Below are 24775 nucleotides of genomic sequence, written 5' to 3'. Positions count from 1 at the left end.
AAATGCCACTGCCGACACCCGATGTGCCACAGCCGATGCCGATCGCCCGGCTGAAAAATCCGTACTCACCAATGACAACAAAGCCACCAAGTAATCCACGCTTTCCCCACCAAACATCAGACGCAACAACTCCTCCCATTCAGCCCACACCTTAGCATACCGGCACCAAGTCACCTCGGTCACCGAGTTCCGAATCAAGTCTGAGATCACCGCCTCACCAGATGCCACAAATCCTCGGGGCACTCCACTCCAACTTCGTCCGCCCACGGCAACAGCGCCCGAAACCTGCTGAACTGAAAACGAGACAAAGCATCAGCCACCTCGTTGTCAACACCCGGAACGTGCCTTGCCACTACCTGCACATTCAACTGCAGACATCTCAACACTAAATGCCGCAAATACACCACCACCGGCTCCGACTTAGCAGACAAGTTGTTAATCGCGTGCACCACCGCCTGGTTATCACAATGAAAACACACTTTCCTTCCGGCAAAGTGCGACCCCCATAGCTCCACTGCCACTACAATGGGGAATAGCTCTAACAGAGCCAAATTCCTAACCAAGCCGCTCTCCCGCCACGCCTGTGGCCACTGCCCGACACACCAATGACCTCTGAAGACAGCCCCAAACCCGGCCGACCCCGCCGCATCCGTAAACAGCTGCAACGCCCCGTTAGACGCCACCCTCTCCATCACCAGCGTCCGGCCGTTGAAATGCTGCAAAAATTGATCCCATACTTCCAAATCGTCCCTGATCGCCTTTGTGATCCGCACAAAATGCGCCGGCAACCGTACCCCGGCCGTCGCCGTCGCCAAACGCCTCGCAAACACTCTCCCCATTGGCACAATTCTGCAAGCAAAATTCAATTTTCCAAGCAAAGACTGCACCGCCTTAAGCCGCACCTTCTTCGCCGCTTTTACCCCTGACACTGCGGACCTCAAATCACGGACCTTCTCCGCCGGCAACCTGCATTCCATAGCAATGGTGTCAATTTCAATTCCCAGAAAACACATCACCGGCGCCGGGCCTTCCGTCTTATCCGGCGCCAAAGGAATCCCGAAACTGGCCGCAACTTTTTGCAACGCAAATAGCAAACCCGCACAAACCATCGAACCCGCCGGCCCGACACACAGGAAATCATCCAAGTAATGAATGATGGACGTAAGCCCGGACACGTCCCGAACCACCCACTCAACAAACGAACTAAATGCCTCAAAGTACGAACACGAAATGGAACAGCCCATTGGCAAACAACGATCAACATAATAACTGCCATCCCACCAGCAACCCAACAAATGCTGACTATCTGGATGAACCGGTAACAACCGAAACGCTGCTTCCACATCCGCCTTTGCCATCAATGCACCCCGCCCCGCCGCCCTAACCAGGTCCAACGCCTTATCGAACGACACATAATATACCGCCGACAACTCCGGCGCAATGCCATCATTCACCGATAACCCTTCCGGGTAAGACAAATGATGAATCAGCCGAAATTTATTCCGCTCCTTCTTTGGTACCACCCCCAACGGTGACACCACCAAATTCCCGCACGGCGGGGCGACATAAGGGCCGCCCATCCTGCCCAAAGCCACCTCCCTTTCCAGCTTCTCATCCACCACTTCCGGGTGATCCCGAGCGGAACGCAAATTACGATACGGCGGAACCGATGCATTAACAACCGACGGAATATGAAAACCATCCGAAAAACCAGAACTTAACAACGCCGCCGCCTCCTTGTCCGGATACCTATTTAAAAACGGAACCATCACTTCTACCTTCACCGGCGTCGTCCCTCTTACCAGCCCCATCACCAGCCTTTCCTTTTCCTTTTTTAAAACATTTGGACAAGCTATGTCCCCCCCCACATCCGGAGCATTCATGCTTAAAACGGCACGCCGCTCCAAACCTGCACTGCCCTTCATTGTACTGCCAACACAAACCTTTCTTGAAACTTGCCGGGGACCCGGCCCCCCCCGAACCCCCGGCGCCCCCCCGAAAGGGCTGAGCCGGTGCCGACATCAATCGCATCCATAAGGAAATATCCTTATGGTCCCAACGCATATCTGGCCGCAATGCCTTCCGCTGCCTAAATTGCTCGTCGTAGCGCAGCCACGCCAGTCCGCCATAAACTCGATAAGCCTCCCCTATCGCATCCATGTAGCCGAACAAAGCCGAACAATGCTCCGGCTCCTTCTCCCCGACCACGCTCGCCAAAATCGCAAATGCCTGTAGCCAGTTGGCAAAAGTCCGAGGAATAAGCCTATAACGGCGCTTTTCCTCCTCGTCCTTCTCCTTTTTGGAATCACTCGGCTTAACCCTATCCAAATTAAATTTCTCCAGGGGAAGCAGAGAAAATATCTCCACATATTCCCCTTTCCAAATTTTTTCCCGCACCTCCTTCTTTAAATGGGCCCCCAGCGGGCCCTCAAAACAAACATAAACTTCGCTTTTAGCCCTATCATCTAAGCGCACCACCTCATCCTCCTTCTCCTTTTCCTTCTCCTTTTCCTTCTCCTTTTCCTTCTCCTTTCCCCCCCCCGTCTCACTCCCCCCTTCGCCCCCCCCCTCTACTCGCACCCGCTCCGTCACCCCCCGTCGCCGCCGAGGCCCCTAAACCGGCTGCACCCACCCACGCCGCCACCGGCGCCTGGGCCCCCTCCCCCCCCCGCTCCCGAAGCCGCCGCCAGCCCCTGCAACAGCCCCAACAATTGACTCCACACTGCGAAACCAGCGGGCGCTGCCGTAGCCGCAGCCGCCCCCCCCCCCGAAGCCCCCCGCCAGCGCAGCCCCTGCCGCCTCCGCGGCCGTCTCACCCGACCGCCGCTCGGCGTCTCCCGAGACCGCCGCCTCGCTGTCCTCCGTCTGTCGTCCATCCGACTCCTCCGAACCGAAAGCCTCTTCCCCCTCCTCGCCGCTGGCCTCATCTTCCATCCGACATCCGGGGGGCGCCGCCGCAGCACCCCCCCCACCACGGCCGCCAGACAGGGCCGCCGCGTGGGCAGAGTCATCCCCGCTCCATCTCTTGCCCCGGGGTGACAACCCAGGAGACCGTCCTGTCCCCCGCGCCGGCACCCCGGGCCTCGACCTCTTGCGCCCGCCCCCCTGCCGACTGCAAGGGGCCTCTGGGCGCGGACGACCAGACGCCCGGCTCCGGATCTCAGCCGTCGTCGCCTCTGGCCCTCCTGGGCTATTGCAGGCCTCCATCCGCCGAGTCCTCCCGCTCCCACGGGAGACTGCCACATCCGGGGGCTGCACAGCGGTACTGAGTGACCCGGCGGTTGCCGCAGGGCTCCCGCCGTCACTCCTTCTCTCAGCCGCACCGGGGTCAGGCACCGCAGACCCCCCCCCGGCGCCGGACCTACCGCCACGTGCAGCCCCGCGGTCCCCCCGCCGACTGCAGGGGGATCTGCTGGCCTCTCTCCTGCGCCGAGCGCGCTCCCGGCCTGGAGCCGCTGCAGTCTCAGTAACTCCAGCCCGGAGGCCGGGACCGGAAGCAGGCCCCGTGCTGGCCACTCCCACCTCCCGACCGCCGCGGCTGGAACGAAGATTCCTCCCGCCGGCCTCTGCAGCAGCCAGACGCTGCTGCTGCGCTGCACTCTGCGGAGGGTCCCTGGAGGGGCTCTTACATCTCCTCCTCGCCCCCCCCGCGCCCGGGGAATACCTGCGGGGGGGCCGCGACTGGCGCCCGCCGCTGCTGGGGGGACGAGGGGCAAGCGCCGACGGGTTAACCCCGGCAGCCCTGATGTGGGTCTGCACTGCCAGGGGCCCGTGCGCTGCGACCGCTGCCTGAATCAGACGCTGGAGCTCCTGAAGATCTGCCATGGAGGTGCACGTGCAGATCGTTCGGCGTCCGGAAACAGAAGAGGAGGTAACTCCTTCCTCTCCCAGCTAACCCTTTCCCTGCTCCTCCTCTTCCTCCCCGGCTAAAACCATCCCCCAAAGCCATATTAGGCATATACCACTGTCCCTATTAACCCATCACTCCCTACCTCCCCCTTGGTCATGTCGCCCCTCCCCCCAAGTGGGTCCGTGGCTTTCTGATCTGTCCATCAGGTGCCAGATAGTGAAGCCGGATACATTACTACCAGCACAGTGGAGGCAGCTTTACATCACTACATCCGCCACTTGGCGTTGTGCTTGGTGATGTAAGGTTTACGTGCTCAGTCATGGACTCCCATGTAATAAAGCTCCTAATGCAGTCTTTGTGTAGATATTAAGGCCAGAGGAGGTTTGGTGATGATAAACTTGTGGCAATCCACTGAATCAGACGCCTGAATGCAACAATTAAGACAAGACAGGCGTCCTAATATTTTTGTACATTTTGGGTCCATGATTTTGTGACATCTAAGAGCTCATCAAAATGCAGAATTCTTCCTGCTTTGGATGTAGAAACCCCTTATCTCTTGGGCCCCTGTGCGGCTGCACAGGTTGCACCAATAATATGTCCATCCCTGTGCACCCCCATTGATTGTCTGAATAAAGGGACTGCAGTGCTCCCCTTCATTGTTTACCAACCCATTAATGTGAAAATGTCAGAGCTGCAGTACCGGGCACTGCCACTAGATAATGTGTGGCGCTGTTACTGGTACACAATGAAAGGGTTGTGCAGCGCTGGTCAGCACCTCAATCAGTGGATCAGGGGGGAGTTCTGGGAGTCGGACCGCACCATGTGCTACAGATTGCAAATATAAAGGATTGGCCATTAATACCAAAGTCCTGGAAAACTTCTTTGCAACAGATATCCAGAATATTAAAAAAATCAGCTAAAAGTCAGTCACAATACTTCTCGATATTGCCCCCACAGCGTCCATGGTCTAATGGGCCTTGCGGGTCTTTGTGTTCTTTGCTGTACATTCATGTGACCACTGCAGTTAATCACCGACTTGACTTGTGATGTCCGCATGCATGACACATGACCGCTCCAGCTGGTATTAACAGATATGGATATCTTTGGGGGATTTATATTATATACTTAAGTGTGTAGATTTTGGGCCAGAAATATATATATTTTTCAATTGTGTTTCATTAAAAATTTTGCACTATTTGGCTTTTTACAGAATCTCTGGATCCAATTTTTAAAGAAAACCGAAACATTTCAACATTTGTGAACATAAACATCGTGACTTTTTCATTCTTTTTGTGATGGTGGAATATTGGGGGTTGTGCGTGGTTTTGTGTGGGTTCGTATTTTGGGTGAGGTGCTCTGTCCATTCTGTGTACATTGTCCTGTTAAGTTAGGTTAATCACCCCCTGCCTGGGTTTTGTTCCTAAGTCTGGGGGAGGGCACCTGGGATCCACCTAAACTCTGTTTACTTGGGACATTGGTCAGTCTGTCGGAGAACTTCAAGAGACAAGGAAGACGATTGATCCTCTGGGGGAGAAGCTGCAGCTACAAGCAGCAACCTAGAGAGCCATTGAGAAACCCCCCATCTGCCTGGAAAAGAACTGCTGGAGGATTGTGACTGATCCCCGGGACATTTATCCCTTACTGGACTATTTTACCCTCTGTGTGGTGGATTATTTTATGAACCTTCAGATTTTGCTTGGAATAAAGGTTCTTTGGATTGCTCACTGATCTTCAGCTCTATTGATTGTGTGATATCGGAGTAGGACCCCGTGACACTTTTTATGCCAGAAATCTGTCAAGACGCTTTAACAAAGTGCCTTCTCTATTCCCCTGCACGTTGCTGAATGAGTTAACAGAGCATCCATCAGTGAGCTCCTTAGAAGCTCATCTCAGCTGATTTATGACCTCGAAGCTCAAATCAACTTTGATGTTGTCTGTGGTTATAAATCAACACAGAGAAGCTCAGATAGACAGATAAAAGAAATACAAACTCCCCTTCAGAACAAGCTCACTGATGGACTCTTAGAGAACTCATTTTTTAACAATCAATTGAGTGTGGACAATGTAGGCTCTTGGAAGGAAGAAGTGCGACATTTTTAAGGAAACACAATTCATGCATTGAAGTAAAAAACAATTGCCATTAAATTTATCCATATCCCTTACTGATTCCCAGTATGTAGCCTTATGTGCCCGATGTGGCAGATCCTCGACTGTGTTTATTACGGTGACCTCGTGATACAACGTCTCCACTTCAAATGGTTTCTCATGCAAAGATCAAATGCAGCATTCTGTATATTGTTTTATATTCATTGTGCTCCAATAGATAATCCCATCAAGGGCTCGGAGGGCAGCCGTGATCAGAACAAAGTGCAGGACTCATCTATTGAGCATCCACCAGATCTGTCTCAAGTGGCTTTACTTTGTTTAAGAGCACAAAGACCTAATCATCTGGTACCTAGAACAGGTGCTCCCGACACCGGGCCCGGAATACACAGAACATCAATCTAATTAATGCCTCATGTGAAAATGCATAAGCTGGTAAATTTAGGGGGGGAAGTAAAAAAACTGAAAAACTCCTATTTTATAACCCCCCCCCCCCTCCTCAATTGCTTTCCAGAGCCTGAATCACACTTAGTTGCCATTCAACATACAGGGTAATGTAATGAGTTGTTATAGAATCCTTTGAAGTCAATGGGAGTTTTAAGACTTAATTCACAAAATGATATGTAGATTCTAAGGCTTCATTTAGGCCGTGTTCCCATATAGTGTAAATGCTGGTTTTTTTTTGTTTGTTTTTTGTTTTTTCAAACAATTCAGAGATTTATCTCTTAAAGGGGTTGTCCATTACTCGGACAAACCCTTCTGTCTCCATATTTCACCCCCAGGTAAAATAATAATGCCTATACTCACCTCCTGTACCAGCACCACTCCTATGGTGCTGTGGTTTGTGGTGCCAGGGTTCACATGGGGTTGTGACATCATGTGAGCCCCATGTTCAATCAACGCTTACTTATGTCTCCCCGCCTTCGGACCAAACGAGCAATCAACAGGAAGTGAGCATTTCAGCAGACACTCACTTCCTGTTGATTGCTTGTTTGGTCCAAAAGCAGGGAGACAGAAGTAAGCGCTTATTGGACACGGGGCAACAGCACTTGAGGAACAGGAACCGCTGGAACGGCGCTACTTCGGGAGGAGAGTATAGGCTTTATTATTTTACAAACAACACAAATGGTCACATGTTGACCTCTGGCAAGCAGAGCCGAATCCTGACATTGAGTATATTACACGCTGTTAGAGCAAATTTTCAGCAATTCACTGCAGCGTGCAAAATCCTTTCCTGAAAAATCCTTTTAACCAATATACCCTGGATTACCCAAGATTCATTTTGTTTATTCAATAGGCTTGCAGCAATTTAAAATAACAACTTCAGTTATACTCGCTCACTGCAGGTCATGTGATGCTTCTCCATTGTTGCTCTAGTCTTTGTTTACAAGTTGCAGTGTTGATGTAATGACTAAAGCTCACATGAGCGCTGCAGCCAATCATTTGGCTAAGAGTTTTTGAACTGGGTGCTCGGCATTACTACTGTGCCCAGTAATTGGATTCAGCGTTTACGTAATATTACTGTGGTAGCCTATCAACAAAGAAGAGAGCAGCAGTGGAGACAGTGCTGGTCCTACAGAAAGGTGGATATAGCTGAAAAAGTAAATTGGAAAATCCTTCTAAGGACTGAACGTGAAGTAAAAACATACTGTTTCATATATTTCATACACAAACATACTCAATAATCGACACCCCATATAACAGACTGGTACACTAACATTGATTTGTATACACACTTATACACAAACACTGCTATATGTTGAAACACACGTACTGATATACAGGTGTATCTCAATAAATTAGAATATCATCAAAAAGTTAATTTATTTCAGTAATTCAATACAAAAAGGGAAACATATTATATAGAGTCATTACACACAGAGGGATCTATTCCTATATATTATATAGAGTCATTACACACAGAGTGATCTATTCCTATATATATTATATAGAGTCATTACACACAGAGGGATCTATTCTTATATATTATATAGAGTTATTACACACAGAGGGATCTATTCCTATATATTATATAGAATCATTACACACAGAGGGATCTATTTCAAGTGTTTATTTCTGTTACTGTTGAGGATTATGGCTTAAAGCCAATGAAAACCCAAAAGTCATTATCTCTGAAAATTAGAATATTATATAAGATCAACTGAAAAAAAATATGTTACACTCAGAAATGTTGGCGTCTACTGAAAAGTCTGTACAGTAAATGCCTCAATATTTGATCGAGGCTCCTCTTGCATGAATTACTGCATCAATGTGGCGTGCCATGGAGGCGATCAGCCTGTGGCACTCCTGAGCTGTAATGGAAGCCCTGGTTGCTTTGATAGCAGCCTTCAGCTCATCTGCATTGTTGGGTCTGGTGTCTCTCATCTTCCTCTTGACAATACCCCATAGATTCTCTATGGGGTTTAGGTCAGGCGAGTTTGCGGCCAATCAAACACAGTGATACTGTGGTTAGTAAACCAGGTATTGGTACTTTTGGCAGCATGGACAGGTGCCAAGTCCTGCTGGAAAATGAAATTTCCATCTACAAAAAGCTTGTCGGCAGAGGGAAGCATGAAGTGCTCTAAAATTCCTGGTAGATGGCTGAGCTGACTTTGGTTTTGATAAAACACAGTGGAGCTACACCAGCAGATGACATGGCTCAGATGAAACTTCACACTAGACCTCATGCAGCTTGGATTGTGGCCTCTCCACTCTTCCTCCAGACTCTGGGACCGCGATTTCCAAATGAAATGCAAAATTCACTTTCATCTGAAAACATCTTGGACCACTGAGCAACAGTCCAGTTCTTTTTCTCCTTGGCCCAGGTAAGACGCTTCTGGCATTGTCTATTTGTCATGAGTGGCTTGACACAAGAAATGCAAGAGCTGTAGCCCATGTCCTGGATACGTCTGTGTCCGGTGGCTCTTGAAGCACTGACTCCAGCAGCTGTCCACTCCTTGTGAATCTCCCCCAAATTTCTGAATGGCCTTTTCTTAACAATCTTATCAAGGCTGTGGTTATCCCGCTTGCTTGTGCACCTTTTTTTACCACACTTTTTCTTTCCACTCAACTTTTCACTAATATGCTTGGATACAGCACTCTGTGAACATCCAGCTTCTTTAGCAATGACCTTTTGTGGCTTACCCTCCTTGTGGAGTGTGTCAATGACTGCCTTCTGGACATCTCAAGTCAGCAGTCTTCCTCATGATTGTGTAGCTTACTGAACCAGACAGTGAAAATTTTAAACGCTTAGGAAGCCTTTTCTGGTGTTTTGTGGTAATTATTCTAATTTTTTAAGATAATGATTTTTTGGGTTTTCACTGGCTGTAAGCCATAATCATCAACATTAACAGAAATGACAGAAATAAACACTTGAAATAGATTTGTGTGTAATCACTCTATATAATATACTAACTACTACCCGGCTTCGCCCGGGTTAATAACTGTTGTTAACAAAATAGAATGTATTAACAAAAATTTATTCTGCACACAATATCCGCTGCCCGGGATAGTAACTGTCTCTCTGTTTCTCTCCCATTCTCTGTCTGTCTCCTCCTCTGTATATATCTCTCTGTCTCTCTCTCTGTCTCTTTCCCTGTCTGTCTCTGTCTCTTTATTTGTCTGTCTCAATCTCTTTCCCTGTCTGTCTATCTCTGTCACTTTCGCTGTCTGTTTCTTTCCCTGTCTGTCTCTTTCCCACTCTTTCCCTGTGTCTGTCTCTTTCCCTCTCTTTCCCTGACTGTTTTTTCTGTGTCTGTCTCTGTCTCTTTGTCTGTGTCTGTCTCTTTGTGTCTGTCTCTTACCCTGTCTGTGTCTGCCTCTTTCCCTGTCTGTGTCTGTCTCTTTCCCTGGCTGCATTGTGACACGCCAACATTCCATATAAGGGCGTGGCTGCGCATTCTTCTGAAGTTCTGACTGCACTGTGCGCCTCCCAGCTCCATTCGCTTTAATGGAGGCAGGTTTTTTGGCGAATAACTGTAAAGCGCGGTGTTAAAATTTCCCCTCAAAACATAGCCTATGACGCTCTCGGGGTCCAGACGTGTGAGTGTGCAAAAGTTTGTGGCTGTAGCTGCGACGGTGCAGATGCCAATCCCAGACATACACACATGCACACACACACACACACACACACAATCAGCTTTATATATTAGATAGGAATAGATTCCTCTGTGTGTAATGACTCTATATAATATATGTGTTTCCCTTTTGTATTGAAATACTGAAATAAATTAACTTTATATTCTAATTTATTAAGATGCACTTGTATCTACACACACTCATTGATAGCCAGATTTATATTTATGTGCTTGAAAAAATTAAAAGCGTGAAAACAAAAGAAAATATAAACAGGACATACAAAAAAAACCTATTTGAGATAATGGCCCAAACACAGTGAATGTATACTATATAGAATTCTAAGAAAGGGTAATCATAAAAGATATATACACCATGAAGAGTGTTTATAGACGGCTGCAGTTTACATCCATCACTATACAGTATTATATTGTGCAGTGCTGACTATGGATCTTCAGAATTTATGCAGCTCCAACTACATGACATTTCAGCCAGACAATGTTGGGAATTCTAGCTTCACCGCTCTTGTTGTTCCTTATTTCATAGATTTAAGGCTCTTTCAGATGATCCTGCAATATGGTCCATGCAAAGACTAGAATGCACAGATTAGTCGCAGCTCTCTCGATAAGAATGTGACAGCTTCATATATTTTTGAGGCTGTCACGCTCGGCAAACAATACCCGCGGCCAGTCCGTGCATTCTGGTCTGTGCACGAACATCTGAAAAAGCCCTTATAGATGATTTGCACCAGAACCACCATCAGTACATGAATACATCACCTGAACCACCATCAGTATGTATGGGTGGGCAGTGCCCCATGATGTAAATGTGCTTTGCGTTATGTATTACTGTTGAATATTATAAATGCATGTGTTGATATTTAAGTGTTTTTAGAGAAGAACAGGTTCCAGATGGAGCAGAGTTAGGACTGTAGACTAGGTTGCCAAATCCTGCCACCTAGTGTTGGGTTAAAATAGCGGTTAAGAAAGAAGATGTTAGGTAAGATAGGGTTATGGTAGTGAAAGGGAGGAGTGACAGATGGCAGGGAAGATGGTTAGACGAGGGAACTCTAGAGGAAAGTCAGTTTTGAAGTGGTTCAAAGTGAGAGGTCATGGCCTCAGTGTTAGGGCCACCTCTGGAGGTCTGGAGCCTAGGGCTCACCCTGGCGGGCTTAGAATGTCATCCAGCTATAGAAGCCGCTGGGGCCCAGAAATGGAAGAATGTGTGTGGTATTAGGGGGAAGAAGCTGCAGATGCCAGAGTATTGAGAATGAGGTCAGAGATAGTGGGTGACAGAATGAGTAGTAACCCACAGCGAGAGAAAGGAAGGCCATGTCTGCCATAGCATGTGAAGAATAGAAGTGAAAAAGACTGGTTGGTGAAGGAACGCTAGTGTTGCATGTCTTGCTATCCATCGGCATTAACGACTGGTGATGAGCACCAGTCTGAACCAGCAAGTAAGTGTTATTCACCCCGCCCGAAGCCATGTCCGCACACGGAGTCTCCTTGGCAAAGGAGAGTGGCACCCAGGCAGCTCGGGGCCTTTTCGTCGAGTGCATGAATACATCACCAGAAATACTGTTATGCTCACAGGGGGAGCATGGTATTAGTGAGTCCACTGGACCGAAGGTGCAGTTTACTTGCCTGAAGAAGCGAACTGGACCAGCCAGCGAGTCTTCACTAAAGCCACCGGAGGTGAGAGCAGGTACACACGCTGGTATGCAGCCGGCAACCCCAGAGTCTCTGCGGCACCTTGGCAGCTGGCGCCATGGATACAATACAGTCTTTTGTAAAACCGGCAGCATTAGCAGTAGCTTGTGTCGTGGAATTGTCCTGTATGGACGCATGGATGGATGGACGAATGCAGTAGCAGTGACAGGTGTGGATACTTGCAGTGGCAGGTATCATGGTAGCCAATCGGCGTAGATGATTGTAGCAGCAGCGGATTAGAATAGCACTGAAATGTAGACACGAATAAGCAGCAAAATGTAGCACAATAACCGTAGCAGCAACAGCAACACTAAGAACCTGAGAACTAGCAATGTAACTAACTCATTGCCCAGGGACCGCCCTAAAGGGGAAGGTGCCTTAAATATATGTAACCTCTCAGCTGACCATGAGAGGCACTTCTGGGTCAGGGTGCACTGGTCCTTTAAGAAATGGCCGCATGTGCACAATATGGGCATTCCTAGGAGGTCTGTGAGGTGTGTGCAGGCCCCGTGAGACAGCAGCATGATCCAAGGACGGGGTGGTCACAGCAGGACAGCCAGGCAGGTGAGAGAGCCAATGCCCCAGCCAGAGAAGGTAGGCAGGACAGGGCGGGGATGCTGTTATGGGTGTTACAACCACTATCACTACCTCAATACAGCATCAGAATCATCATCAGTACAGGAATACATCTCCAAAGCTTAATATAGAGATCAATTTTAATATCAGATTAGCCCCATATATTTTTTGTACCTTGTGAACCTACAACTTCCAGTATGCCCTAAAGAATGGTAAGAAAATACTGCTAGTTGTTAACAGCCATCAGACAGCACACCATACAGGAACCTGATGACCAAACAGTACTGATTAGACACAGCCTCTCATTGAAGGTGACATCTTTGATTGGAGTAGTTCTAATCCTTTTGGCTCCATCTGGTATATATGACACCATAATGACTTCACTACCACAGCTTGTCACCTCCATCTTCTCCCATCTGCTGTAGCATATCCAGGAATGGTGCCCTTAAAAATAACAGTACATGATCATGTTCCTGAATATAAATATCTGCCCTACGTTGTTCCCCTGAATAAACTGTTGCATGTCACTGTACAAATATGGTCCCCACATGGTTAATTGCCTCCAAACTATATCTTCCTATTAAATATACCCTCATAATCAGAAGTCCCAGCACTTCCGGTCATACGCACTAGACCTCTCTGAAGCCGGGACGCATACACCCAGCTTCATAGTGCTCATGACCAGAAGTACGTTGCATTCTGATCAGATGCACTGTGCCTAAACTTGGCATCTGAGGCAGTGACACAGGTAGGCATGTCACTGCCGATGATGCTGGGCAATGGGCATTGAATAGCATGTTAGCACACCCCTGTGGGCGTGCTTACATGCTAAAAGGGCTGACTAGTCGGGGGAACTAACGCCCTTGCAACTAGTCCTTGCGCTCATTAGCATATGATAAAGGATCTTTAGAAATACTTTATCTAAAAAACCCATTATTTATGCTACTAGATACAGGGACGGTTAGGCAGGGATTAGGCATACGCACCCAGTGCTGCTCGTGGTTATGGGTGCATAGGGGACCTGACAGTATTTACCGTTTTACTGTATACTGGACCTTTTGTGTTTCCACCTCATTTTCGAACATTGTACTTCCACCTTTATGCAGAGACCCCCTCCCCACTCACTTGACAATCATCTTACATCGGCCAATCGTAATGCAGCATGTGTGGAGGCAGGGCCGCCATCAGTTCATTACTACTGTAACTCCTGTACCTGGCCCCAGCAAGGAGGGGGGCCCGGCCGCTGACAGCCCGGGCCCCTCCTCTTTCATTTCTCTGCTCACCGGGTGCCAGGGGCAGGGACGTTGCCACTACATTTCGCAGAGCCGGCTGTGCAGTCAGGGGGGGCTGGGCCGGGGGGCAATTGCCCTCCCAGTTGTTGTCCAAGGCCGGCCGCTAGCTGGAGGATCTGTTTCTGCATCCGTAGGTTCTGGATCCTGCTATCAGAGATTCATTTTCACACTCTTAAATTATCTTTGCCGCTCATCTGGTTTTATCCTTACATTTACATATCAGGAATGTGTAAATAAATAAAATATAATCGTAGTTTCCAGAAATCTTGACACTACAGAAACATGTATCCATACCGTTCTATAATTGGCTACACATGGATTTGTGACCTCCAGAAACGCTCTCCTCCACTAACCAATCAGAAGCAGCTGATTTCAATGTTATTTCATGATCCCTTGATAAAATATCCGTCGTTACAATACAAGGCGCCAAAGATGTCATACGAGTCTAGAACGTCCTATAATTTGGGTCTGGTTGCTCCCTCATTCCAACCACATTAACCACTTTCTAAAGTTCCTTATTATTACATTTTCTTTCAAGACTTTGGCCGTTCTTCATACAAAACAGAAAACACAGTCTCCTGTACAGCTGACTTCGGCAGAATATATAGAGCTTCAATGGAGATAAGCAGTAATGTCAAGAATGTGAACAGCTAGAAAAGGTTCAATGAAATCTGAAATTTCGCTGAGCTAGAAATGGCGCCCATATCTACATCTAAATTCATCATCATCATCATCATCTTACAGGATTGTCAGTCCGAATAATGTCCGTAAAAAAATACTAATGTTATTCAATAGAGCTGTGCAGACAAGTCGTTTCTTTTTTCCCACATAATATTCAAATTTCCTCTTTAGAGAGGACAAACTGTAGAGCAAACTATTGGAAGTAGGAATCCTAAAAGTCATTATCGACCCTTTAACAAGCCTTGTCATATGGCCTGAGATTAAAACCAAACCAGAACCTCACTTTGCAGACTCAATATTCCAGGATGGTGCCCCTCATCAGTGCAAAGCATGAGATTTGATTTGACTGTAAGAAACTAGGGCATACGGTACTTCAATTTTTTTGACTTTGGTCGATGTGTCAGATAAGGCTTGGCTATTCCAGTCAAAGGGAGCGCAAAAAAAAATAATAACAGATTTTTATTAATACATTGCAATTCTTTAATATAGTAAAGTGGATTTGGTCTTGTACATTTTTAATAACTGCTGATGTATAAAAATTGACGCCATACCTGTTATGCTCGCAGGGCGACATCTGTATTAGTTGGTCCACTGGACCGAAGGTACAGTTTACTTTGCCTAGGGGAACAAACTGGACCGGATGCCGAGTCTTCACTGCTGCCACTGGAGATGGCAGCAGATACACATGCTGGTAAGCAGCTGGCAGAGGGCAGCCCCAGGGGATCTGCGTACCCCAGTAGCTGGCACCACAGACACAGTACAGTCTTAGGTAGAAGCGGCAGAAGGCAGAGTAGTGGATCCGTCTGTGATGGATGGATAAGTAGAAATGGCAGCAGTGACCGGCGTGGATACTTGCAGTGGCAGGTATCGTGTTAGACTCCCGACACGGATGGTAGTGCCAGCAGAAGATTAGCAAACTGGCACAGCACTGAAATATAAACAAATGTCAGCGGCAGCACAAAGGGACCTGAGAACTAGCAACATAATTAACTCATTGCCCAGGCACCTCTCTTAAGGGGAAGGTGCCTTAAATACTTCCAAGCTCTCAGCTGACCTGAGAGGCACTTCTGAGTCAGGGTACACTGGCCCTTTAAGAAAAGGAGCATGGCTGCACACACACCCTACGGGAAAAACCAGGAAGCCTGTGAGGTGTACGCAGGCACTGGGAGATGGCAGCAAGGATTGGGGACGCGGCAGCCACAGCAGGATTTTCGGGCGGGTGAGAGAACCAATGTTCCCACCGGGGCAGGACAGTATAAGTGTTATAATACAGATGACAAGAGAACAAAAATCATGAGTTTTCTGTATGTCGTTCACGCAACTTTTTTGTACAGCCGTGACAACTTATCTATAAAGTGTAAAAATTACAGCTGTGTATTCCCCAGAACTAGTCCACTTTACTTTATAATTGGGGTAAACATGACAATGAGAGGACAAGCGGGACACTTTTCTTCTTTTTCCCTACATCTGAGACCAGTGTTTTAAGTGTTTAGTTTTTAGTATTCATGATGATTTGGGGCCATTGTAGAATTGACTTTACAGGAGTTTATGGTTTCCATTTCACTTACAGTAGAAGTATCTATATATATATATATCTATATATATTGCCTTATTCTGTCTGTCTGTCTTGCTTCAAAATGACGTCATTACAGTGACAACCGTCGCCACACCGCGCGCGCTAAAGAGCCTGCGACCAACGGCTCAGCTAACTGAACAGCTCGAACTACGGGCCCACAGGACGACGACCGACACTTTTCCCCGCATCCACACGGAGCCCCGACTCCCCGGTGAGTGCTGCAACCCCGGGAGCCCACACCGGGAACCCAGCCGACACATACCCACCGCTCACCTTCGCCCCCGCACACATTATCGCACTCGGCTCCGTCCCCCCCCCCACACTCCGCCCTCCGCATGGATACACTGAACACACACACACACACACACCCCTCTGGATAGTCACCTGTCCCCAGCCATGCAGTCCCCGGCACGGACGTCCTCAGCGCCATGGCCCCGCTCGGCTCCACCACCCCCGCACTCCACCCCCCGCACACATTACCCCGCAGGATGAGGGCACATGTCAGGATGGTGGCTACACCACGATGGGGGCACATACCAGCATTGGGCCACATCACAGCGTCAGCATATTTTTACTTAACTTTACACTGTTCATGGCCTTCTTTCATTACAAGCCATGGACATCATTAAACATTAGACTCATCTATTAACACTGTTCCTTCTGTTGTTTGCCATTTTAAAAGCAATAAACAATTAAGAATACTAAATTAAACCTAACCCATTCATTACCTTATTATTCAATCTGCTAACCTACATACACATTCTAGACTACCCGATGCGTTAGAATCCGGCCACCTTCTAGTTATTTTTATATATATATATATATATATATATATATTTATATACAGTCAGGGCCAGAAATATTTGGACAGTGACACAAGTTTTGTTATTTTAGCTGTTTACAAAAACATGTTCAGAAATACAATTATATATATAATATGGGCTGAAAGTGCACACTCCCAGCTGCAATATGAGAGTTTTCACATCCAAATCAGAGAAAGGGTTTAGGAATCATAGCTCTGTAATGCATAGCCTCCTCTTTTTCAAGGGACCAAAAGTAATTGGACAAGGGACTCTAAGGGCTGCAATTAACTCTGAAGGCGTCTCCCTCGTTAACCTGTAATCAATGAAGTAGTTAAAAGGTCTGGGGTTGATTACAGGTGTGTGGTTTTGCATTTGGAAGCTGTTGCTGTGACCAGACAACATGCGGTCTAAGGAACTCTCAATTGAGGTGAAGCAGAACATCCTGAGGCTGAAAAAAAAGAAAAAATCCATCAGAGAGATAGCAGACATGCTTGGAGTAGCAAAATCAACAGTCGGGTACATTCTGAAAAAAAAGGAATTGACTGGTGAGCTTGGGAACTCAAAAAGGCCTGGGCGTCCACGGATGACAACAGTGGTGGATGATCGCCGCATACTTTCTTTGGTGAAGAAGAACCCGTTCACAACATCAACTGAAGTCCAGAACACTCTCAGTGAAGTAGGTGTATCTGTCTCTAAGTCAACAGTAAAGAGAAGACTCCATGAAAGTAAATACAAAGGGTTCACATCCAGATGCAAACCATTCATCAATTCCAAAAATAGACAGGCCAGAGTTAAAATTTGCTGAAAAACACCTCATGAAGCCAGCTCAGTTCTGGAAAAGTATTCTATGGACAGATGAGACAAAGATCAACCTGTACCAGAATGATGGGAAGAAAAAAGTTTGGAGAAGAAAGGGAACGGCACATGATCCAAGGCACACCACATCCTCTGTAAAACATGGTGGAGGCAACGTGATGGCATGGGCATGCATGGCTTTCAATGGCACTGGGTCACTTGTGTTTATTGATGACATGGCAGACAAGAGTAGCCGGATGAATTCTGAAGTGTACCGGGATATACTTTCAGCCCAGATTCAGCCAAATGCCGCAAAGTTGATCGGACGGCGCTTCATAGTACAGATGGACAATGACCCCAAGCATACAGCCAAAGCTACCCAGGAGTTCATGAGTGCTAAAAAGTGGAACATTCTGCAATGGCCAAGTCAATCACCAGATCTTAACCCAATTGAGCATGCATTTCACTTGCTCAAATCCAGACTTAAGACGGAAAGACCCACAAACAAGCAAGACCTGAAGGCTGCGGCTTTAAAGGCCTGGCAAAGCATTAAGAAGGAGGAAACCCAGCGTTTGGTCATGTCCATGGGTTCCAGACTTAAGGCAGTGATTGCCTCCAAAGGATTCGCAACAAAATATTGAAAATAAAAATATTTTGTTTGGGTTTGGTTTATTTGTCCAATTACTTTTGACCTCCTAAAATGTGGAGTGTTTGTAAAGAAATGTGTACAATTCCAACAATATTTCTATCAGATAATTTTTGTTCAAACCTTCAAATTAAACGATATATATATATATATAGCTCCACAACTCCCTTTTCATATTAACTTAAAAAATAAAAGGTGTGAAGAGGAAGGGGTGACGGTGGCGAAATAATAAAGGCTTAAAAAGTTTTTAAAGAAATAAGTACATAGCTATGAAGTTTAAAACAAAGCTCCCGTTTTTTTTCAGGCCACCGTCATATTCACAATCCCCTTTTTAGTGTCATTGTCACTGCCTACGTAAATGCAAATAAAGTAGTTGTCAACTACCTGGGAGGCAAGAAAAATAATAAACAATTGAACCTCTGCTCCCGGACTGGTGCTGGTCCTCCATTATCAGTGTTTCAACCCCTGCTGATATCACCAGCAAGCAGAGAGGTCACGTGGGTGCTGCAGCCAAAGTTTGACTGCAGCGGTCACATTTTATCTGAGCCAAATGGGAAAATACAGTGACTAAAAAAAGGACTAGTGATACAGCGATGACTATGGAGGATTTTTTTCAGTTCCCTGTATCCATTGATAATGGGGGATCTGGTAGTGTTCAATCCCTTTAAAATGAACTGCACAAAAAGGAGCCATATCCATCTCCAGGATTATTTTATGCTGGCATTTCCCTTTAAATCCATCTGATATTGTAAATGTCTGCTTGGATTAGTCGCTCCGTGGCCTTTAATCATCAGCCAAATGACAGTAGGTTTCTTTCAGTAAATATAAATAAGGCTGTTTTGAATGGTGCCCATTCATCTGCCAGGTGCCGGCACATTGATAGTCAGATACTCGCTAAATAAAAGCTGCATAAAGTCAGTCTCAGACAGAGTGTAAGACGGTCTGTAATTTACTGTGATGAGTGAAACCACGATGACTTGGTCTATTCCAGCACTGACAACCAGTATGGAAGAACACACAATGGAAATAAACTGGGTCCGCACATTCCAAAGCCACAAAAAAAAAAGCGGGGTCACGTAGAGTGCAGTGGATCGCTAGAATAAAATACATAAAATGTAACTGAACTGAAATACGGAAAATGGAGAAGGTTCCAGTGACTAACGGCAACAAATGGGGCAGAGAAATTACCATATTTTTCGGATTATAAGATGCACTTTTTCTCTCAAAAATTTGGGAGGAAAATGAGGCGTGAGTCTTATAATCCAAATGTAGTTCACCGGGAAATGGTGGAGAGGAGTCGCAGGAGGCAGGGGTAATGCTTTGAGCGCTGCGCTATGGCGGCTGTGCTGCAGGCTTCAAATAATGGCGCCCGGAGTCGGCGCGTGCGCAGATGGAGCTCTCAGCTCAAGATCTCATCTGCACACGTGCTGCCTCCAGCCCTTTGATGTCACAGCAACGGACTTAAGGAAAATAGCACCCGGAGGTGGCGCGTGCGCAGATGAGATCCCGGCTTGTCATTGAGCTGATTGCTCAATCTGTGCATGCGCCAACTCCAGGCGCCATTTATTAGAAGCCCACACTGCCGACAGTTTCTTGGACAGCATCTGGGACAACCGCCGCTCCGCCCTGCTCCTGCCTCTTTTGACCCCACTCCACCACCACTGTTGCCCCCCAGGTGAAACACCATCAGATTTTAAAACTGACCCAATTTTGTTTTCTCTAAATTTGGGGTGCGTCTTATAATCTGGTGACTCTTAGAAACCAAAAAATATGGTATATTCACGCATATGTATCTATATGTAGCCTAATCCTTCTCTTCTCCCTAACCTACAAGCAGAATATAGGATGATGGGAGATTCGCATGACCGCAGATCAGACATACAGTCATGGCCCGAAAGTGTTGGCACCCTTGAAATTATTCCAGAAAATGAAGCATTTCTCCTAGAAAATTATTGCAATTACGTGTTTATTTCGATTGTGTGTATTGGAACAAAAAAAAAAAAAAAGAAAAATAAGGCAAATTGGACATTTCACACAAAACCCCAAAAATTGGCAGGACAAAATTGTTGGCATCTCTCAAAAAATGTCGGTAAACTGTTTCAATCATGTGATGCTTGTTCAAACTCATCTGTGGCAAGTAACAGGTGTGGGCAATATGAAAGTCACACTTGAAACCAGACAAAAAGGAGAGAAGTTGATTCAATATTTGTATTGTGTGTCTGTGTGTGAGCAATTACCACTAAAAATACTTTGGGAATCCCCCATAAATAGATTAAAACAAAGCACTGGAGAGATCCGATCTTAAAATCGCTATTGGGAGAAGGCGCCTTCAAATATGAGAGATCTGGAGCTGTTTACAAAAGTGGTGCAAAATTCTAGATGAGAGGCGTAAGAAGCTTGTTGATGGTTATAGGAACCGATTGATTGCAGTTATTTATTCCAAAGGGTGTGTGAAATTATGTCCAATTAGCATTTTTTTCTGTTTGTTTTTGTGTTGTTCCAATTCACACAAAAGGAAATAAATGTGTTAAACAACACGAATGTAATTGAAATAGTTTTCTGGTAAAAACACTAAATTTTCTGGGAGAATTTCAAAGATGTCAACATTTTTGGCCATGACTGCCATCGATCACATCTGGAACATCATAAGTTGGCAAGTGCAAAGGGAGTCAAACTGGAGGTCTGTTTCCATTACTGATCCAGCCATTGCCCATCCATCTGGTCCATGAAGAGTCATTGTCATCTTATGAGCCCATAAAACATTTGAAAAATTGGTCCTTACATTTTTCAGCCCAGTCTTCACATTTGCCTTTCTGTGTCTTGATCAGTGGTGGTTGGTTTCAGCCTCCTTACCTTGGCTTGGTCTCCGGCATTGAACACCTTGTAGTTCTTGGTTCTCTAAGGAGGTTGCAGTTCTGGAATTTGACAGCACTGGAGGATAATGGCTTCCTGGTCGCTTCACATTTGATTCTTATAAAATTTTTGAAAGTTAATGTGCACCTTTTTTTTCCCCCAACATGTTTTTTGCAACCCTATTGACTATTTGTAACAAAACTTTTGATGGTTTGGCCATGAGATCCCATTATCTTTATCTAGCAATTTCAACAGTGCTGCATCCCTTTTCAGTTATAATCAATATGGGCTTAAAGTGCAGCCTCTCAGCTTTAATTTGAGGGTCTTCACATCCTAATTGGAGTAAGGGGATTAGGAATTACAGCCCTTTAACATGTAGCTGCCTCTTTTTCAAGGGACCAAAAGTAATTGAATAATTATCTCAAAAGCTCTTTAATAGACTGCATGGATTGTTCCCTCGTTAATTCATCATGAAAGGTCTGGAGCTGATTCTAGGTGTGGCATTTACATTTGGAAGCTGTTGCTATGAATGCACAACATGTAGTAAAATAAGCTTTTAATGGAAGAGTCTGAAGAAAAAAAAAAGAAAAATCAATCAGGGAGATAGCAGAAATGTTAGCAGAAGCCAAATAAGTTAAATTCTGCAAAAAAAAAAAAAAGTGCACTTGTGAGCATGGGACTCAAAAAGGCCTTGATGGCCACGGAAGATATCAGTGGTGGATTATTGCAGAATCCTTTCCATGGTGAAGAGAAACCCCTTCACAACATCCACCCAAGTGAAGAACACTCTCCAGGAGGTAGATCTTTCAGTATCTAAGTCTACCATAAAGAGAAGATTTCATGAGAGTAAATAGAGGGTTCACCACAATGGGTAAACCATTAATCAGCCTTAAAAATAGAAAGGCCAGATTATACTTTGCCAAAAAACATTTAAAAAAGCCGCCCAATTCGGGAAAAGCAGCAGAGGATAGATGAAACTAAGATCAACCTGTACCTCAATGATGGGGAGAAGAAAGTATGGAGAAGGCTTGGATCAGCTCATGATCCAAAACACAACACAACCTCTGTAACACATGGTGGAGGCAGTGTGATGGCCGGATATGCATGGCTTCCAATGGCCCTGGGTCACTAGTGTTTATTGATGATGTGACTGAAGACAGAAGCAGCCGGATGAATTCTGAAGTGTACAGGGCAAGACTTTCTGCTCAGATTCAACCAAATGCAGCATGGTTGATTGGACAGTGCTTCACAAAACAGATGGACAATGACCCAAAAAAGTACTGCAAAAGCAACACAGGAGAAGGCAAATAAGTGAAATATTCTGTAATGGCTGAGTCATCACTAGATCTCAACCCCATTGAGCTGCATTTCACATGGTAAAGGCAGAAAGACCAACAAACAGGCATGGTGGCTCAGTGGTTAGCACTGCAGTCTTGCAGCGCTGGGGTCCTGGGTTCAAATCCCACCAAGGACACCATCTGCAAGGAGTCTGTATGTTCTCCCCGTGTTTGCGTGGGTTTCCTCCGGGTACTCCGGTTTCCTCCCACACTGCAAAGACATACAGATAGGGACTCTAGATTGTGAGCCCCAATGGGGACAGTATTGCCAATGTATGTAAAGCGCTGTGGAATTAATAGTGCTATATAAATAAATAAAATTATTATTATTATTATTAACAACTGAAGTCGGATGCAGTAAAGGCGGCAAAGCATCCTAAAGGAGGAACCATAGCATTTGGTGACATGCATGGCTTCCAGACTTCAGGCACACGTTGCCTGCAAACAATTCTCTACAAAGTATTAAAAATCAACATTTTATGTATGGTAAACTTACTTTGTACAATTACTTTTGAGCCCCTGAAATGAGGAGGCTTTGTAGAAAAATGGCTGCAGTTCCTAAACGTTCCACAGGATGTTTTTGTTCAGCCTGAAAGTCTACACTTCAATTACATCTCAGTTTTGACATTTAAAATAAAAAAATAGCTGCCTGCAGAGCTGAAATCACGAAGATTCACTGTACAAATATTACTGGACCTAACTATGATGATATGGTCAAAAAAACTGTCCTAATTATTGTGCACAGTGTATAAATGGCACATTTTGGAAGACGATAAGGGCATACACTGGCACCTTGTAGTCTCAAAGCGGAACGAGTTTCCAGATAATTTTTTTTTTATTTAGAAAAGTATCTACAATTCCATAGTGCTACAACACATGTTATAACTACAAACCCTTCCTGTTCCTAGATAATGTCTGTGGTCCCAAATAGAAATGTAATGAATCAGATGAAATGTCGTCTCCTCAAATTTTCTACTTGTATTTTTCTAGGAAAAATGATGATACAGGCCTTAAAGTGTGAAGAATGAATAATGTTCAAAATGAACCTTATGAATTATGTATACAGTGTGTTCACCCATATCCTGTCCACCGCCATTAACCTGTGAATGGCGGCAGCTATAGTCATATAAGTGGTGTCTAGGTATAGTAAAGTAGCCATGCGCTACACAATGAAACCATCTATAGCGCCACCTGGTGGAAAACAACGGAGTTAGCATTTTTATCTCGAAAACGGAACGAGATAGAGAAAAAAAGTGAATTACAAAGTTGTAGGGCATCATCAATTCAATAGGAATCGACACCTTGCATACAGAAATGCTATGATTAGAACGTGTAAAACTCACAAGGCTGCGGACGTGAAGCAATACCTCATGGAGACCTTCCTACAGGTCATTGGGTATGGTGGCTGCGTGGAGTGGCCTCTACACTCACCTGACCTGACCCCATTGGACTTCTTTCTGTGAGGTCACATCAAACAGCAGGTGTATGCGATGGGGCCCAACATTAACGGATATCTGTCAGCAGGTTTTTGCTAAATGTTCTGCGAGTAGCATCGAGGGCTAGAGAGACTGATTCCAGCGATGTGTCACTTAAACGCCTGTGTTTCTGTTTCAATAAATGTAGTGTTTATTCAGTAGGAGATTATCACTGATAAGCTGTCAACGATTTGCTGGTCCAACCCTGCCCCTCCAGCACTGATTAGCAGCTCTCTGTCAACATACAATGTACACAAAAAGCTGATACTCAGTGGAGCGGGCAGGGCTCTAATTCCAAGCTCTGCTAAATCTGCAGCAACTGCTTCACCCAGTATACTAAGTGACAGATCGCTGGAATCAGGGTCTTAGCCCCTAACGTCATGATGATGTTCGATTATATCGCAAAAACCTGCTGACATATTACCTTTAAGTGCACTTTCCCACCTGTTTTCCATTTATCTTTGCCCTTCTTTGGCTTTATGAAGACAGGGCTGCCAAAGAAGAGGAAGAGGAGGGTGAAGATAGAGTGAAAACAAGCAGGTGGGAAGGTGCCCTAAGGCTGGTTTCACATCTGCGGTATTTTGCCACACTGCCGGATCCGGCACAAATGCAGTACAGTTCTATACAGTTCACAGGCATCGCGGCAAGCTCCGGTCACATTCGGTCATGTGACCGGAGCATGATACAGCATGTGACCGGAGCTTGCCGCGATGCCTGTGAACTGTATAGAACTATACTGCATTTGTGCCGGATTCTGCAGTGTGGCAAAATACCGCAGATGTGAAACCAGCCTTAAATGGTTGGCTGCGTCATGATGCACCGAGCGCCTGTATTTAGTTTGAACAGTCATTCTATGCGACAGAGACACTTTAAATCTGATAAAAGTAAAAATGCCCTCTAAATACCTTGTATCAATTGGGAACTTAAATTATACATAGTGGCCCAGGCCACTCTGTATAATTTAAAAACACCTTCATAATACTCACCTAGGGGGTGTACCGATCC

This window comes from Anomaloglossus baeobatrachus, chromosome 2, assembly GCF_048569485.1.
Source record: "Anomaloglossus baeobatrachus isolate aAnoBae1 chromosome 2, aAnoBae1.hap1, whole genome shotgun sequence".
Taxonomy (NCBI): Eukaryota; Metazoa; Chordata; class Amphibia; order Anura; family Aromobatidae; genus Anomaloglossus; species Anomaloglossus baeobatrachus.
Note: the sequence above shows the minus strand (reverse complement) of the source record.